The following is a 17441-nucleotide window of genomic DNA, read 5'->3' as shown; positions in this document are numbered from 1 at the left end:
GGCGAGGGTCGCTGTCTTCGAATTCTACAGTTGAGTGTTCTCGGTCCCTGTCAGCTCTCCATTTAAGATAATCGCCCGTGGCACTTGGGCCTTTAGGTGATCTCTCCATCAAAGTGATGTTTTCCCAAGACTTGCGAGCCATTTTCAACCCTTCCTCTTCCTTGAGCTCATGGTAGAAATGACCTTGGTGGTATTCTTCAATGTTGATTCTGGACTGTGTTGAGCCGAACTGCCTCATTACCAATGCCGGAGTGTACCTTGTGTATCCGGTTACTCCGATTAGGGATAAAGACTGATTACCTCCCGTGCTGATCAAAACGGATTGGCCTGGCATCCACAGTTTCCTCCAACAGTAATCATGGCTATTGAAACTCAAAATTCATTCTCGCCACTGCTGTTCATTCTTCGGACTAATTACTAACCGGGTCATCTTCTCGATGGGAGGCTGGTCAAGGTACCAAGTCAATCCCTTTGTCTCCACAGGACACATGTGACTGATAATCCAGAGGTATAACAATTGAGAACAACACTTAATGGACCCTTTGCCCTGTCGTCTGCAGTAGGTAAGGGTTAATAAGGTCTCTGCAAGAATTGCTGGTATCGGATTGACCTCCTGCTTTTCTACTGCCCAGAAAACTTCCACTGTGCTGCAGGTTATGATTCCCAAAGGTCCTGGGAACAAAATCAGGCCATAGATTCCCAAGGCAAGTGCTACTGAAGCTCGATCCCACTATTTTTCTTGGAGGTATTGATCTAACCATTTCTTAAGATGTGTCCAATACCAACCATACGTGTTTCCTTTGACAGTTTCTTTTGATCTTACTTCTTCTGGGGAAGTACCCAACATATGTGCCAGTCGTTTCCAGGTCTGCCTATGCTCGAGGTGTAAATAGATCCGATTCTATGTCGATAAGGAACTTCCAGTAATGTCTGATACTCCTCCATAGTGGGAACTGTATCAATATCATTGAAAGGGAATGCCCCGTACTTAGGACTCCAAACTGATAGCATGGCCTTTAATGCCGGGATTTGGACCTTGACTCGCATTAAGGTCGCAATCTTCCCGTACTTCCCCTCAAATCATGCCTTGACCTGATCGGGAAGCGATCTCCAACCATTAGACAGACCCTCGAGGCTGTTCATTCTGACCTTAATTTTATTCAGATCCAATGAAGGTAGTAAGCTAGCATGTGCCTTGGAAACACCATTTTGCGGGAGTACTGGACTATGAGCTGATTTGGACCAAAGTTTAGCATTCTGAACCTCTTCTGCCGACTGACTCGAGGATGCCATGATAAAAATGATGCCTATCCTTTTTACAGACTCTTGGTTTGGTGATGCCTGCGGAAAAACTCGTTAGCAAGATAAATTTGGGTAATTTTGAATCATATTGTTGACAGGGTGACACATACACATTTATCAAAGTAGGAAAATGTGTAGGTGTTTCCGTAGAATTCAAGATTACCCTCATAAAAACGAACAAAAGGAAACTGAGGCGGAATAGGGTAAGAGTAAGTATGCCCCTTTTTGTCCTAGAATAGGGAGACTCCTGATACCGGATGAGCGCTACCTAATTGGATAGTTCTATCTTATAAGGTAGCTTACTACGGCTTTCAGCTATCGTGATAGTTTAGCTCAGGATCTAATTTTCTAAAAGCCACAGGTTCCCAAATTGCCCCTACTGTAAACAGTAGAGCCCCATTCTACAACCATGATATTGTCGGGAAAATTCCACGAGTACCACAGTAGATAGAACGAGTTTCAATCTGAGCAGAAGCTTTCACGGATACTAACGGGGTAGAACTCACGGGTACCACTGCATGACTCCTTCCTACTTTCCTAAAAGGGTAAGAAAGCCCGGGTATAGGGCCGAAGTGTGTGAGGACATCGTGTGAGTGTTCAGTGTATGAAGGGACACCTTTATCTCTTCCCAATTCAGGGGGATTTTATTTTTCCATTTTTCTTTTCTTTTTTTTTTAAAACGAAGAGCACTGTAAGGAGTAAAACAAGCGAAATAGTTAGTAGAAATAATCAATAATTATCGCATAAAATATTGCCGGGTGAGCCCACCTAACCATAACTTGATCGAAAATATTAAATCTACTTTTGGACCTCTAGACCGGGGTTAAAAAATCAGATCCCCAGCGGAGTCGCCAAGCTGTCGCAAGGGGTTTTGCAGTCGCCTGAACGAACCCTCACCGAAGTGGGAAAGAGTGAGGAGTCGCCACTTTAGTTTTGAGGGAAACTAAAGAAAACCATTTGTGAAGATAAATTGAAATGAAACCACTTCAAGTCAGAGATTCTAGGTTCGGGGTCCGTAAACGAGTGGGGAAGGTGTTAGGCACCCCACCTCGTCCCTTAATAAGAGTAAGTAGATTTAACTTTGTGTTCTTTATAAATTAGTTAGGAGGGCTTGAAAGGAAATGTTAATCCTCTTAATAAAAAGGAAAATTTGATTTTCCACTAAATTTGGATTACCTAGATACATAAGTAAATGAGACAACCTTAGTGAATTACTGTTGTATGTTAATTTTGTTTGAAAGGGGTATTCAATTTGAGAATCGGATAAGAACTCTCTTCCGATCTCTTTTAGTTAAAATTTTGGGTTGAGAATCGGATAAGAACTCTCCTCCGATCACCTTTTAAATATTTATTAAAATTTTTAGTTTGAGATCCGGATAAGAACTCTCCTCCGATCTCCTTTTAAGTATTTATTAAAATTTTTAGTTTGAGATCCGGATAAGAACTCTCCTCCGGTCTCCTTTTAAGTATTTACTAAAATTCTTAGTTTGAGATCTGGATAAGAACTCTCCTCCGGTCTCCTTTTAAATATTTATTAAAATTTTTGTTTGAGATCCGGATAAGAACTCTCCTCCGATCTCCTTTTAAATATTTATTAAAATTTTTGTTTGAGATCCGGATAAGAACTCTCCTCCGATCTCCTTTTAAATATTTATTAAAATTTTTGTTTGAGAACCGGATAAGAACTCTCCTCCGATCTCCTTTTTAAATATTTATTAAAATTTTTGTTTGAGAACCGGATAAGAACTCTCTTCCGATCTCTTTTAAATTTGATCACAGCTATATATCATAAGAGTCTAAGTTTAAGAGTTCTAGTATTCAAAGATGCAAGGGTCATAATAAGACTTCTTTTAACTCATTGATGCTTTGTGACTAAATAAGGGATGCCGGACTGAATTTTACCGACCTCCCATATGGTCGCCTTACCAGTATCCTATCTGCTCCATTCTACTTATCTGAGATTTGATTTTTATTCCGTCTTATGGCATTATGCCGGATCGCCTTCTACGTCAGCCTAATGATTCAATTTGGCTATTTCCCTGACGTGTTATTTAGACCCTTTTTTCAAAGAGACCCTTAAAATACCGTTACCTATATTTTATCCAACCACTTATACATTACTCGGGACTAGATGACTTGCGTTCAAAAAAAAAAATTAATAAAGATCAACAAAAACATGGATTAGCCGACGCGGAAGCAAACTAGAGCACAACCTATCTTTGCATTTTTTAAGCATGATATGATCCTAGAGAAAATAACATGCATAAAAAGAGGAAAGGAAATATGTAAAACAAGAACTAAACTTAATAAAATGACGATATGAACACTGACCTGTAAGGAGTCGAATCTAGTGAGCTAACTACAGAATCACAGAACGTAATACAATCGCAAGTTGATAGCCAGGAGACTAAGGTTCGCCTTGGAACAAAGAGTACTTCACTAAATGCGATCGAGTCAGAACTATACCCGAGTTTAAATGAGATTCAGCATGGACGATGGAAATGAAAATACAGATAACCAGGAACTGAAAAATGTGAACGCTACGGGATAATGAACGAGCTGAAAATGAAGAGTTTCAGTGTTCAAAATCTTTTAAGAAAATACTTCAGGAAACTGGTTCCAAAAGCTCTTCTTATGAAAGCAGAGTAACGATCTGAATTAAATTTCAGAGTTCTTCCACTATAGTAACAACCTTCATTTTTTTTTTGTCCCCCCTCCTGAACAGTTTTTTATACAGGTATTTATAGAGACTGGGTGCTTCCCGCGAAGGGTCAGGATCTATCTTGAGGGAGATGGAGGGTCAAGATTTCAAAGGACATGATCGGATGCTTGAGAATTAAAGAGAATTAAATGAACGGCTGAGATCCTCTCCAGAATATTTGTCCTTTTCCTCTTCTCATCTAACGGTTCCAAACTTTGCTGACCTGGGGGATCCAAGGACAGGGAATGAAAGGCGCTGGCCTTGTCATCTTCCTCTTTGATCCAAGGGCTCCTGGCTCGTCCTTACAAGTGGGATCAATGGTGGCGATTGAGATGTACAGGACTGTCATGACATACTCTGGCACCTATCAGCATTGCGGGCGATTCTCAGGCGTGCGGTGGGGATCTCGTCTGCAATGCTTTAATTACCTCGGCTCTGATTCTGGCGACAGTTATTGGGATTTGTCTTATTCTCTTTGCCTTCCGATCTCCCCTCTTTCTGATCTTCTTAACACGCGCCCCTTTCGATCTTTCATACCGGTCTCCTCCTCTTCCGATCTCTATCATTTCGATCCTTTCCTTAGTCAGGCCCGGTCCGGTCAAAGCATTAATTTCCCCTCGATTCTCAAAGCGTTTTCCCCTCGATTCTCAAAGCGTTCGCTTCGTTTTCTGCTTAGCAATAAATGCCCGATTTTCCCCTATATATACCCCTGACAGAAGAAACTTTCCTCATTCGATTTTCCTCTCTTCCTTCTTACTTTCCTGTTCTAGCTGCTCCGGCAATAGTTCCAGCTACGACTGTGGCTTTTGATCCCTTTCCGATGGACTTCTTTATTCCCCAACTAAAAATTTATGATCCCGGTGATCGAATGATCGTGATAACCTTATCTGAAGATGGTGAGAGAACTGGACCAATTAACCGATCTGGATCATGGACCTCGATCGTGCCGATCTCGAGTCGTTCGACCGGTATAATCGGCGAACCGATTTCGGCCGAGAAAATTGCTAAAGTTCCGCCGACCCTTGGCGGTTGCTCTTCTAAGTTTATTCGGCTTCTCACCTCATTGGGTGTTTCGACAGCGGCTTTCCTCCACATTGGGTGTTCCGACAGCGGCTCGGTTCGGGTCAGTGACACCCTTTGGATCAGTCACAATGTTGACTTTGACATAGACCCTCTTTAGATAGGATGTTCTGTTGATCTTTAGAGATCGGCCTTTTGATGTAATCAGATTTTTAATGTAATCCGATCTTGAGATCGCCCAAATGATGTAATCTGACTTTTTAGAAATAAAAATTTTATTTTGTCGATTATCATCTTATTATTTATTTTCTGATCTCTGATGTATTTGTCCGATCTGGTTCCTAACTAAACAACCCTTAACTGATCCTTTATTCAAAATATTAATATGCCGATCTCCAGTTAGCCGATCTCTTTATGTAATTTTGGGAATATTCGAGAGACGTGTCAGAACAGCTGGCGAATCCCGCTTACCGATGCATTGCCTGGAACATCGTGAGCATTAAATGCTCGGACGAGTATAAATAGGGGTGGGGGTTAGCCAGTTGCTCTCTTACGCCATTTTCGGTCTCTCGCCAACAATTCCAAAATTCTCTCGATTCTTCAAGCTCTTCCGACACTGATCAAGCTCCGGTAAGGGTTTTGATCCTTCTTTTACTTTAAGTTCTTTATTTCTTTTGAAAATGAGTGGCGCCGAAGGTCAGAGAGCGGCAAGCCCACTTTCCGTCCATGTTTCATGGTCGTCCAACGAAGCGGGGGTGGTCAGACCAAGCGCACAACCTGAACCTCCTAGGGCCTCTGTTCCAGTTCGGGGGCGAGCAGAACCTTCAAGGCATGTACATTCTTCAGGGAGGGAAATTCTTCCTATAGACGAGCTACCATCGATCCTTCAAGAAACCGACCTACAATCGTTTAGCCAAGAATACAACATTCGGCCTGATTCGTACGAGCTAATTAAGTGCCACGGCGATCTTCGTGCCGATCACTTCTTCGAAGAGAATGATATGATCATGGTCTACGAAGAACAATTAAAAGCCGGTCTGCGGTTCCCTCTAGACGATTTCTTCAAGGAGGTCTTAAAATTTCACCAAGTGTGCATCGCCCAAGTTCACCCGAACTCGTAGCGGATCCTGGTGGCTTTCAGGGGGCTCTGCCGTGCCAAGGGACTCTATCCTACAGCCAAAGTTTTTGCCGAACTACATAGACTGACCCGCCGAAAGGACGACGAGTACTGGTTCTTCCAGGCGAAGCCACATTGTGGGCTCTTCACCGATCTGCCCTCCTCCCTGAAGAATTGGAAGAACCACTTCTTTATTCTGAGGAGCAAAATTCCGAACGGCTTCGAGGGCTTCCCTCGAAGCTGGCCACATCTGGGCCCTTCGCGTCCAAAGCATTTCGCCCAGAATAGGGAAGAGGGAGCCGTGGTGATGGAATTGAAAGATCAAGCGGCTAGGGAGAAGTTTTCTTGTTTGGATGCAGTGACAACCGAACTGCATCATTGGACGATGCAGCTGATCACCGGCGAAGATCGCGGGCTCCAACTCTCTGACCTCGGCCTGGGTATTTTCTGTAATCTCTGATCTTAGGCCTTAGCGATCTCACTGACCTCTCTTTTGTGCAGGTATGACAAGAGACGAAGCCTCCAAGGAGAAACGGAAGCGAAAGAGGGAGATCTCTCAGAAAGTACGGGAGATGAAGCAAGCCGAGGAAATGCAGACACCCAGGCATGAGCCCGGGGAAATACAAGAAGGCCTGCCTCAACCTTCGGGACCGCCGATCGTAGAAGCTGTCCGATCTCCTCCTCGCCGAGAAGAACCGCCTCCACCACCTCCAGTTGCTCCAAGCACAGAAGGGGGTCCTTCTCAACCTTCTGTGAGGCCCCTTTCTCATGGCGCTCAAGTGTTGGTCACTTCACTGGAGAAGAACCGGACTGTTCGAGAAAATCCAGACTTCGCTAAGGTCCTGGGGTTATCCATCTGTCTTCGGGAAGACCGGGATAGGCTGTCTCCGGATACTCTTGATAACATCTTGACCAGGTCCATAAGCCTGAACGTGGAGTGCTTGGTGAATCAGCACATAGTTCGGGAAAAGGCTCACCGCCTGGGCAAGGAGGTCGAGAAGAAGAATCAGGAAGTGGCTTCCCTTCGATCCCAACTCTTATCCGCTCAAAACTATATATCCGATATCGAGGGGCAGATGAAACTTTATGAGGATAAGCTAGCCGAGCAGACTCATGTTTTGGCTGAGCGAACTCGTATTCTGGAAGAAGTTCAGGCGCTTCGGGCTGTTGAAGCTGCTCAACTCGCTCACTTTGCTGAGGAGCTCAAAGCGAAAGAGGAAGAGATAGTGACTGGAGTGGCCGGCGCTTATGTGAATGCCCACAGAGATCTCCTGGCAGAGCTTAAGAAGCGTTACCCTGAGGAAGACTTCTCCTGGATGGCCAACCTGGCTCCTGAGGATGAAGATGAGGAGAGTGAGGAGGAGGCTGAGGGTGAGAGGGGAGACGGACAAAATGTAGATCAGGCTGGGGGTGATCCTCCAGCTGAATAACTTGTACAAATTTTTGAAATGAAATGAAATGGAATGCCTCTTTTGTTCGATGAATGGTTGTGATCGAAACACTTGATTGTCGAAGTATGTTGAAATAACTGAAGGTGATTATTAACCCAAGTTTGAGAGATCGGAAAACATAATGAGCATGAGATCGGTAGAGAACCAACGCTAAACGGGACTTGATTAAAATTGGAAATTTGGCTTGAACATTTAAGATCGGAATCATCATTAAGCCGGAACAGAACCTTTGATTATTCTTAAACTTTGAAAGGGAGATCGGCAATAAAACCGGTAACTACATCGTGAACGAACCCTTTTGCATTGGATCAAGGGTTTTGAGAGATCGGTAAGTGACTTAATAGACCGGTAAGGCTTTAACTGATACGAGGGCTTAGCATTGATTCAATTCTCTGTGAAGAGAGATCGAAAATGTGGTTAAATGGCAAGGAGAGATTTAGTGCTGGGGATCAGTTTCGAAGTTTATTGATTCTGGGGATCGGCCAAAATATGGTGTCGACACTCATCACTAATTGGCAATGAGACATGATATCAACTCTTAATATCATCAGAACTCTTTCTTACCATAAATGATTTCTCTAAATCATTTTATGCACCTCATAGACCATGGTTAACACCTAGCATAGCATGCCATGGCTACCCAATTAGTAATAAGGTTTACCTTAAATGAACCTATAATCATATGTTACCATGCACTAAAATCTCTTTGTTACAAAATCCCAACTCAAGCTGGAGTCATGGTTTATGTCAAACTCCATTTGCTATGAATACTATGTTCTCTTTTAATTCCAGTTCTTGATTAAAAGATTTTCTCATCAGAAACTCTTTTCTGAATAAATCTATCTGTCCTGGCCAGGAACTTGAAACATCAAGAACAATTAAATGAACATAGGATTTTATCTCTATTTACTTAGAGGAACAGATTCCATCTTGATCAACACCTACCTCCATATATAACTAGTAAGAGCCAACACATGCCCATATGCCCATACACAGTATAAGTATGAAAGCAGTATCAAACTCAAATCACCTATATACAAGATAACTGTGCTATCTCAAGTCTAAAGATTATATGCACTGATATGATTTATGATAAAACATTGACAAGAGTAAACTCCATGTACTTGTCATAAGTGTCACTGGTTTGGCCTACTTATCATTTATAAGTGCCTATCATGTTTGTCATATGGCATGAGACTCACCATTCCATCTTATTTATATCTCATATAAATAACTTGGGAACAAACATGAATACAATATTTCTGGATAAGTCATGTCCTTATTATGAAGTATCCTCGATTGTGAACCTATTTATGATACTTTGTACTAGAAACACTGTCACTCATATTATTAACAACTTAAGAATAGAATTTCTAACAAAATATAAATGGACCTTTTCTATTACACATAAATATCTTATGTAAACTGAAAAGTGGAAATGCCTTTTATTAATAAAAATATATACAAGATACATACTAAATGATATGCTCTAGGGCATATTACTAACAATCTCCCACTAGCACTAGAGCCATTCATTACAATATCTTAGACCCATCTTCTCAAGATGTCGGTCTAGCTAAGTCTATGACATAACCTTAGTGAATGGATTAGCTGGATCTTCAGCTGATGCTATTTTCTGCATGGCTACATCGCCTCATCCAACTATTTCTCTGATAATGTGGTAGCGCCTTTCTATCTGTTTGGATTTCTGGTGAGACCTTGGTTTCTTAGCCTGTATGACTACTCCATTATTGTCATAGTGTAGTGGAACTGCTGACTCAATGGAAGGAACTACTGTAAGTTCTATCACGAACTTCTTTATCCAAACAGCTTCCTTTGCAACATCTGATGCAGCAATATACTCAGCCTCTGTAGTGGAATCTGCAGTCGTGCTCTATTTGGAACTCTTCCAACTGACTGCACCTCCATTACAAATGAACACATATCCAAATGTAGACTTTCTATCATCGATATCTGATTGGAAATCAAAATCAGTATAACCATCCAATTGCAAGTCTGCACCTCCATAAATTAAGAATAAATCCTTAGTTCTTCTCAAGTACTTAAGGATATTCTTGACAGCTATCCAGTGTTCCAAACCTGGATTGGATTGATACCTGCTAGTCAAACTAACAGCATATGCGATATCCAGCCTAGTACACAACATTGCATACATTAAACTTCCAATAGCCGAAGCATATGGAATCCTGGCCATTTTATCTCTTTCTTCAGGTGTCTTTGGAGACATCTCTTTAGAAAGATGGATACTATGTCTCACTGGTAGCAATCCTCTCTTGGAATCAAGCATGTTAAACCTCTTTAACACCTTTTCCAAGTATAGACTTTGGGATCAAACAATTATTCTTTTCGCTCTATCTCTATAGATGCGAATCCCAAGAATATAGGTTGCCTCCCCTAAGTCTTTCATGGAGAATGTATTTGACAACCATACCTTTACAGTTGTCAACATACCTGTGTCATTACCCATCAATAGTATGTCATCCACATATAAGACAAGGAAAGTGATAGCACTGTCACTAACCTTCTTATATACACATGGCTCATCCTCATTTTTTATAAAACCAAAGGATTTAATGGCTTCATCAAAACAGATGTTCCAACTCCTCGAAGCTTGTTTCAACCCATAAATGGATCGCTTTAGCTTGCATACCTTAGAACCATCTTGGGATTCAAAACTCCTAGGTTGTTCCATGAAAATGTTTTTTTCAATGTATCCATTGAGAAAAGCTGTTTTGACATCCATTTGCCAAATCTCATAATCATAGTATGCAGTTATTGCTAATAGAATCCTAATTGATTTAAGCATGGCAACAGGCGAGAAAGTCTCCTCATAGTCGATTCCTTGCCTTTGGCGAAACCCTTTCGCTACTAGCCTTGCCTTATAGGTCTCTACCTTTCCATCAGAACCAATTTTCTTCTTGAAAACCCATTTATTCCCTATAGGTACAATACCTTCAGGTGGGTCAACAAGATCCCAAACTTGATTCTTATACTTGGAATCAATCTCGGATTTCATAACATCAATCCATTTTGAAGAGTCTATATCTGATATAGCTTCTTCATAGGTAAGTGGATCATCTCCATGATCTACTTCTTCATGAGTAGATAACTCTTGTTCTTCTTCATGAAGAAAACCATATCTCACTGGTGGGTGAGATACCCTGGTTGTTCTACGAGGAACAGCTGTAGATGTTTCATCAATGGGTGTAGGTTGACTAGATGGATCTATATCCATCTGATCTGTTGGTTGATCAGAATTCTCTAATTCCAACTCTATTTGCCTTTCTTTGCCTCCTTCTTGAACAAACTGTTGTTCAAGAAATGTGGCATCTCTACTCACCACAACCTTTCGTGATGTAGGCAAATAAAAATAATATCCAAAACTATCTTTTGGATATCCAACAAATCGACCCTTTTCTGATCTAGTTTCCAATTTATCAGTGTTCAGCTTTTTGATATAAGCTGGACAACCCCAAATCATAACATGCTTAAGACTTGGTTTTCTTCCATGCCATATCTCATAAGGTGTGGAAGAAAGAGATTTTGATGGAATCCTATTCAGAATATACAAAGCTGATTCTAATACAAATCCCCAAAAGGAGATTGGCATATCAGTATAGCTCATCATACTATGTACCATATCCAATAGGGTACGATTTCTCCTTTCAGATACACCATTCAGCTGTGGCGTTCCTGGAGGAGTCAGCTGGGAAACAATGCCATGCTCTCTCGAGTATTCATTAAATTCAGTACTCAAATATTCACCTCCACGATCTGATCGAAGAGCTTTAATACTCTTTTTTGTTTGATTTTCTACTTCAGATTTAAATTCTTTGAACTTTTCAAAAGATTTATGTTTGTATTTCATCAAATACAAATACCCAAACCTTGATTTATCATCAGTAAAGATAATAAAGTAATGAAAACTACCTCTAGCCATTTCCTTAAATGGCCCACATACATCACTATGTATTAGCTCCAAAATATTTTCAGCTCTTAGCCCTTGTCCAACAAAGGGTGATCTAGTCATTTTGCACTGAAGGCAAGATTCACAAGTTGAAGTAGGCTCAGAGCCCAATGAGGATAAAATCCCCATTTTTTCCAATTTTGCAATCCTATCTTATGCAACATGACATAACCTTAAGTGCCAAATATATTTTGAACTTGAGTTGGTTTTCACCATGGCATTGCATTCATTTAGATCACTTGCATTCATTTTGTGTTTGTCATTATTATCTAAATAATAAAGACCTTCATTCATATAACCCGAACCAGCATATTTATTTCCAAAATAAATATTGCAAACATCATCTGTGAATTGAAATTTATAGCCATTTCTAGTCAAACTAGATATAGAAATGATGTTCTTAAAAGCATCAGGTACATATAAAATATTATCCAAATACAAAACATGTCCAAACATGTAAAAAGATTTAGATCCTATAGCTAAAGCTTCAACAGTTGAACCATTGCCAATCCAGACTCTAACATCTTGAGAACGCAAGCTGCTACTATTTGCTAGTTCCTGCATATCATTAGAAATGTGAGAACTGGCACCAGTATCTAAAACCCAAGCTGTAGATGAACTATGAGTATCATCAGAATCCAAATAACAAGATATGGACATACCTTCTGAAGGTGTATCCTTCTTGTCCTTCAGAGAAGCAAGATACTCGCGCTTCTTTTCCAAAGGCCCATCCTTCTGGCAGTGGAAACACTTTCCTTTGCCTCCATCAGTTTTAGTCTTCCCTTTCTGTTTAGCTATTTTCTTGGAAGGACCAGGAATCTGAGGTTTCTTTTTCTTATTGCCCTTCTTCTTGTTGGACTTTCCAGCAGAAGAAAATGCAATCAAAGCAACCTCTTTTCCTTTATTGCCCGACATATTCTTTTGGGCAATAACCAGCATGTTGAGTAATTCAGCTAAGGTGCATTCCTGTTTAGTCATATGGAAATTTGTCACAAAATTCCCAAAAGACTCAGGAAGGGACTGAAGGATCAAATCCGTCTGTAGTTGGAAATCCATGTTGAAGTCAAGATGTTCCAACTGCTCAATCAGCCGAATCATCTTGTGGACATGATCCCCTTCATTCTGTCCCTCAGACATCCTTATGCAGAATAGTTGTCTAGATATCTCATACCTAGCATTCCTGCTGTGCTCACCATACAACTCTTGTAGGTGAAGGAGGATCTCACTCGCACTCTGCATGTTCTCATGCTGCTTCTGTAACTCGTTACTCATGGAAGCAAGCATGTAACACTTAGCTCTCATATCATGCTCCTTCCACTTGTCCAAAGTTTCATGTTCCTCTGGAGTGCCCTCTGGAGGTAAGGGACCAGGAACATTTGAGTCTAGAACATATCCTATATGTTCAAGGTTCAGGACAAGTTTTAAATTTCTTAGCCAATCAGAGAGATTAGGTCCTATCAACCTATTGCGATCAAGTATGCTTGCAAGGATATTGGATGGTGGTGGTTGTTCTGTGCTTATTATTATCAGAAAATTAACTGCAGAAAATAACAAGATTAATTAGTAAATGTATCAAGTAATTAACCAAAATGATTATGGTCTTTTAATCAAATTGGTCCTCCCACTAACTTAGCGAATCCTACACTTTCAAAGTAGAAAACGGAAATCCTAGTTGGATGGATTTCTAGTGGGTGATTGAATTCTTATAATTCTATTGATCATCCTCAGGTACATCCGTTATTGGAATTACAATAAACTATAAGTGAGCAACTCCTTGCCCATCACATCTCATATGAGGTTCAATCCTTTACCTAGCCCCTAATGCTCAAAATCTTAGGTACATCCATTATTGACTTATCTTGCATTAGTTAAGTTGATCCCATTGAGCCAGTAATTATGCAAATAATTTTAATGTCCTCAGGTACATCTAATATTGGCTACCAAACCATTTAGATATTTACTACATCTCATGTTTAATAATTATTCTTAAGAAAATCTCTTAACTTAATTGCATCTTATGCAACTATTTAAAATTTCTTAAAATAATTGCCCCAATGGAGGGCCCATGTTATAATTACTTTAATTATAGCATTTCCAACTTAATCATTTATTTGGAAGATTTTATGGTCATCCTAATTACTATTAAGGTCTCACTTTGCACATTATCCATTTAGCATGCATATATCATATAATTGCATACATTCCCATATATCTCATGCATTCATGGATAAGCAGTAAATATGGTATGATCATGGACTTTCTAAGGGATTCAATTCTGAACCACTGAGCCACCAAGAATTGAATCAGGGCATTCCTAGGTGCATTTCATTCATTCATTTTACAAGAGTTGCTAAAGGAGTACATAATCAATACTTGATCTTGAATTCCTCCCACTGGTCCCACCAATGCTCTTGACCTCCTTGAACTTCTTGCAATCCAATATTACATAGTAATCCTTGGCATACCAAGGGGAATTTACAAGAACTTAAATAAATGAAATTACAACCCAAAAATTATTACAAACTTAATAATACATGCCCAAAATAAATTAAAATAAATTAATTAATTTACAATTCCAAAGAAACATAAAAGAAATAAATCCAAACACATTGGTCTTTTATAGTATATGATCATCCATCACGCATATCACTATTTAACAATTAAATAAAACATACATACTTAAATTAAATCGAATATCTCATATTCAACTTAAAAATCCAGATTTGAATATGATTCAAATAAATTTAAAAATTCAGATTTGAATCTCATTCAAACAAATTTAAAAATTCAGATTTGAATCATATTCAAACAACCTTAAAAATTCAGATTTGAATCACATTCAAACAATTTTTAAAAAATCATATTTGAATCACATTCAAACAATTTTTTAAAAATTCAAATCTGAATATTATTCAAACAATTTTAAAAAATCAAATTTAAATATGATTCAAACAACTTTAAAAATTCAGATTTGAATCACATTCAAATAACTTTTAAAATTCAGATTTGGATCACATTCAAACAATTTTTAAAATTCTGATTTGAATCAAAATTTAATTGTGTGATTAAAATTCTAATTAAACAATTTAATTAGACATAGGATGAGCTTTTAGATCATACAACAATTGCAAATTAAAAAGTCAAACCTTGAGCCACCCATGGAACCACAAACCTTGCGCACCATTATGTGTTCTCTTGCATGCCGCCACACATCCATTGCAACCAGCAATGGATAAATCATCTCATGATCAAAACACACAATTAAATCATATAATCAACAATCTAAATAGCAAATATAGTGGCTCTGATACCAATTGAAGGAATGGAAGCGTGAAATACACAAGTTTATACCATTGAATTAAAAGATTTTCACCTAGGGTCACATGCATTATGCAAGATTTATTTTTATCTATTTGATTTCAATGATAAACAACATATTAAAACTCTTTTAATATGTTTTTGGATCTGTATTTGCCATTTAAGATTTTAAAATTAATCAGATTAATTTTAGAATAGTAGATTAAATCAAGAATAAACACACTAACCTGTTGATGCACTGCAGTGTATTTGCGCCTTTGAGATGCGTCTTCAAGACACTAGATGTTGTCCCTCTAGCTTGTCCACACCAAGAACACCTATAGCAGTCCTTGAACAACTTCTAAAGCTTTTTTAATTATTTAGAAAATCAAGTTCTGCCTTTTAAGATATTAAAGATGTAAACAGGACACTAGAAACAATTTCTGGTGTTCTTAATTCAAGAGATTGTTTGCTAATCTCTTGGATTTATTAGAGAAGAAGAAGAAGAGAAGAATGAGAGCTTCTAGGTGGCGGCACCAAGGAAGTGGCTGCTGCTTGTGTTATTTTTCTTTTCATAACAACACTTATATAGCTAGGTCAACACATTAAACCCTTGCCACATGTCACCCTTTGATTGGTTCTAGGTTTAATTGACCCAATCACATTGTGACAAGTGTCAAACCTATATTTAATCTTGATTTTAATCATTTTACATGATTAAAAGACATTTGGCAAGCTTATGTGTAATGCCATGTGTCACCATCTCATGATGCCACATGTCATCCTGTGAAATGACCAAAATGCCCCTGTGTCTTAATTTTGAGTTCTCAACCCAAAATAATTATTTCTCTTCTTCTAATCAATTTATATCAAATATAAATTAATTAATTAATTTTATTAATTAATTTCTCATTAATTAAATTCATATTTAAACACTTTAAATATAAATTTAACTTATATTGTACATCCAATAATCTAGATTTGGTTTCAAGTCATGCTAGTGACTTTGCAATCTAATTGCAAATCAAACCTATTTAATTAATCAATTAAACTCTTTAATTAATTAATTAAATCATATTTAATTAGGTGATAACTTGTGTATGTGTGTGACTTACTAGGCTCATCACTAATTGGCAATGAGACTTGATATCAACTCTTAATATCATCAGAACTCTTTCTTACCATAAATGATTTCTCTAAATCATTTTATGCACCTCATAGACCATGGTTAACACCTAGCATAGCATGCCATAGCCACCCAATTAGTAATAAGGTTTACCTTAAATGAACCTATAATCATATGTTACCATGCACTAGAATCTCTCTGCATAAAATCCCAACTCAAGCCGGAGTCATGGTTTATGTCAAACTCCATTTACTATGAATATTATGTTCTCTTTTAATTCCAGTTCTTGATTAAAAGATTTTCTCATCGTAAACTCTTTTACAATAAATCTATCTGTCTCTGCCAGAACTTGAAACATCAAGAACAATTAAATGAACATAGGATTTTATCTCTATTTACTTAGAGGAATAGATTCCATCTTGATCAACACCTACCTCCATATATAACTAGTAAGAGCCAACACATGCCCATATACCCATACACAGCACAAGTATGAAAGCAGTATCAAACTCAAACCACCTATATACAAGATAACTGTGCTATCTCAGGTCTAAAGATTATATGCATTGATATGATTTATGATTAAACATTGACAAGAGTAAACTCCATGTGCTTGTCATAAGTGTCACTGGTTCGGCCTACTTATCATTTATAAGTGCCTATCATGTTTGTCATATGGCATGAGACTCACCATTCCATCTTATTTATATCTCATATAAATAACTTGGGAATAAACATGAATACAATCTTTCTGGATAAGTCATGTCCTTATTATGAAGTATCCTCGATTGTGAACCTATTTATGATACTTTGTACTAGAAACACTGTCACTCATATTCTTAACAACTTAAGAATAGAATTTCTAACAAAATATCAATGGACTTTTTCTATTACACATAAATATCTTATGTAAATAGAAAAGTGGAAATGCCTTTTATTATTAAAAACATGTACAAGATACATACTAAATGATATGCTCTAGGGCATATTACTAACATAGGGCAAGAAATCACTAGAGGTGGTAGTGTGGATCTTATGTTGGTGAACCTGCAAATTGAGTCTGTTGAATCAACTGGAGTCATGCCGGTTTGAGTTCAAAATTATTAGCCTCCACTGTAGGTCTTATAATGCTGGGCTGGAATCCTTGGATAGATGGAGCTCCGTAGTCCCTCAAGGGTCTTAGCCTGTTGTTGTTGTTGGTCATGATTGGAGTTTTTAAAATTCCTTAATCTTGTTCTTGGTGTCTCCTTTCTCTTCTAATGGTTTTTGGAGTCTTATCTATCTTGGGATCCAAATCCAAAACTTCTTCCTCCGATTTTGTTCTGGTCATGAACCAAACCATATACCTGAGAGAAAATAAAAGAATAAAAAAAATTAAATAAATTTAAATAGTGATAGTAAATGCCTAAATTAGCTAAATTGCCTATTACTTAATATTA

This window comes from Hevea brasiliensis, chromosome 2 (assembly GCF_030052815.1).
Source record: "Hevea brasiliensis isolate MT/VB/25A 57/8 chromosome 2, ASM3005281v1, whole genome shotgun sequence".
In the NCBI taxonomy this organism is placed as follows: Eukaryota; Viridiplantae; Streptophyta; class Magnoliopsida; order Malpighiales; family Euphorbiaceae; genus Hevea; species Hevea brasiliensis.
The sequence above is the reverse complement of the archived record's forward strand: the minus strand, read 5'-3'. Positions refer to the sequence as shown.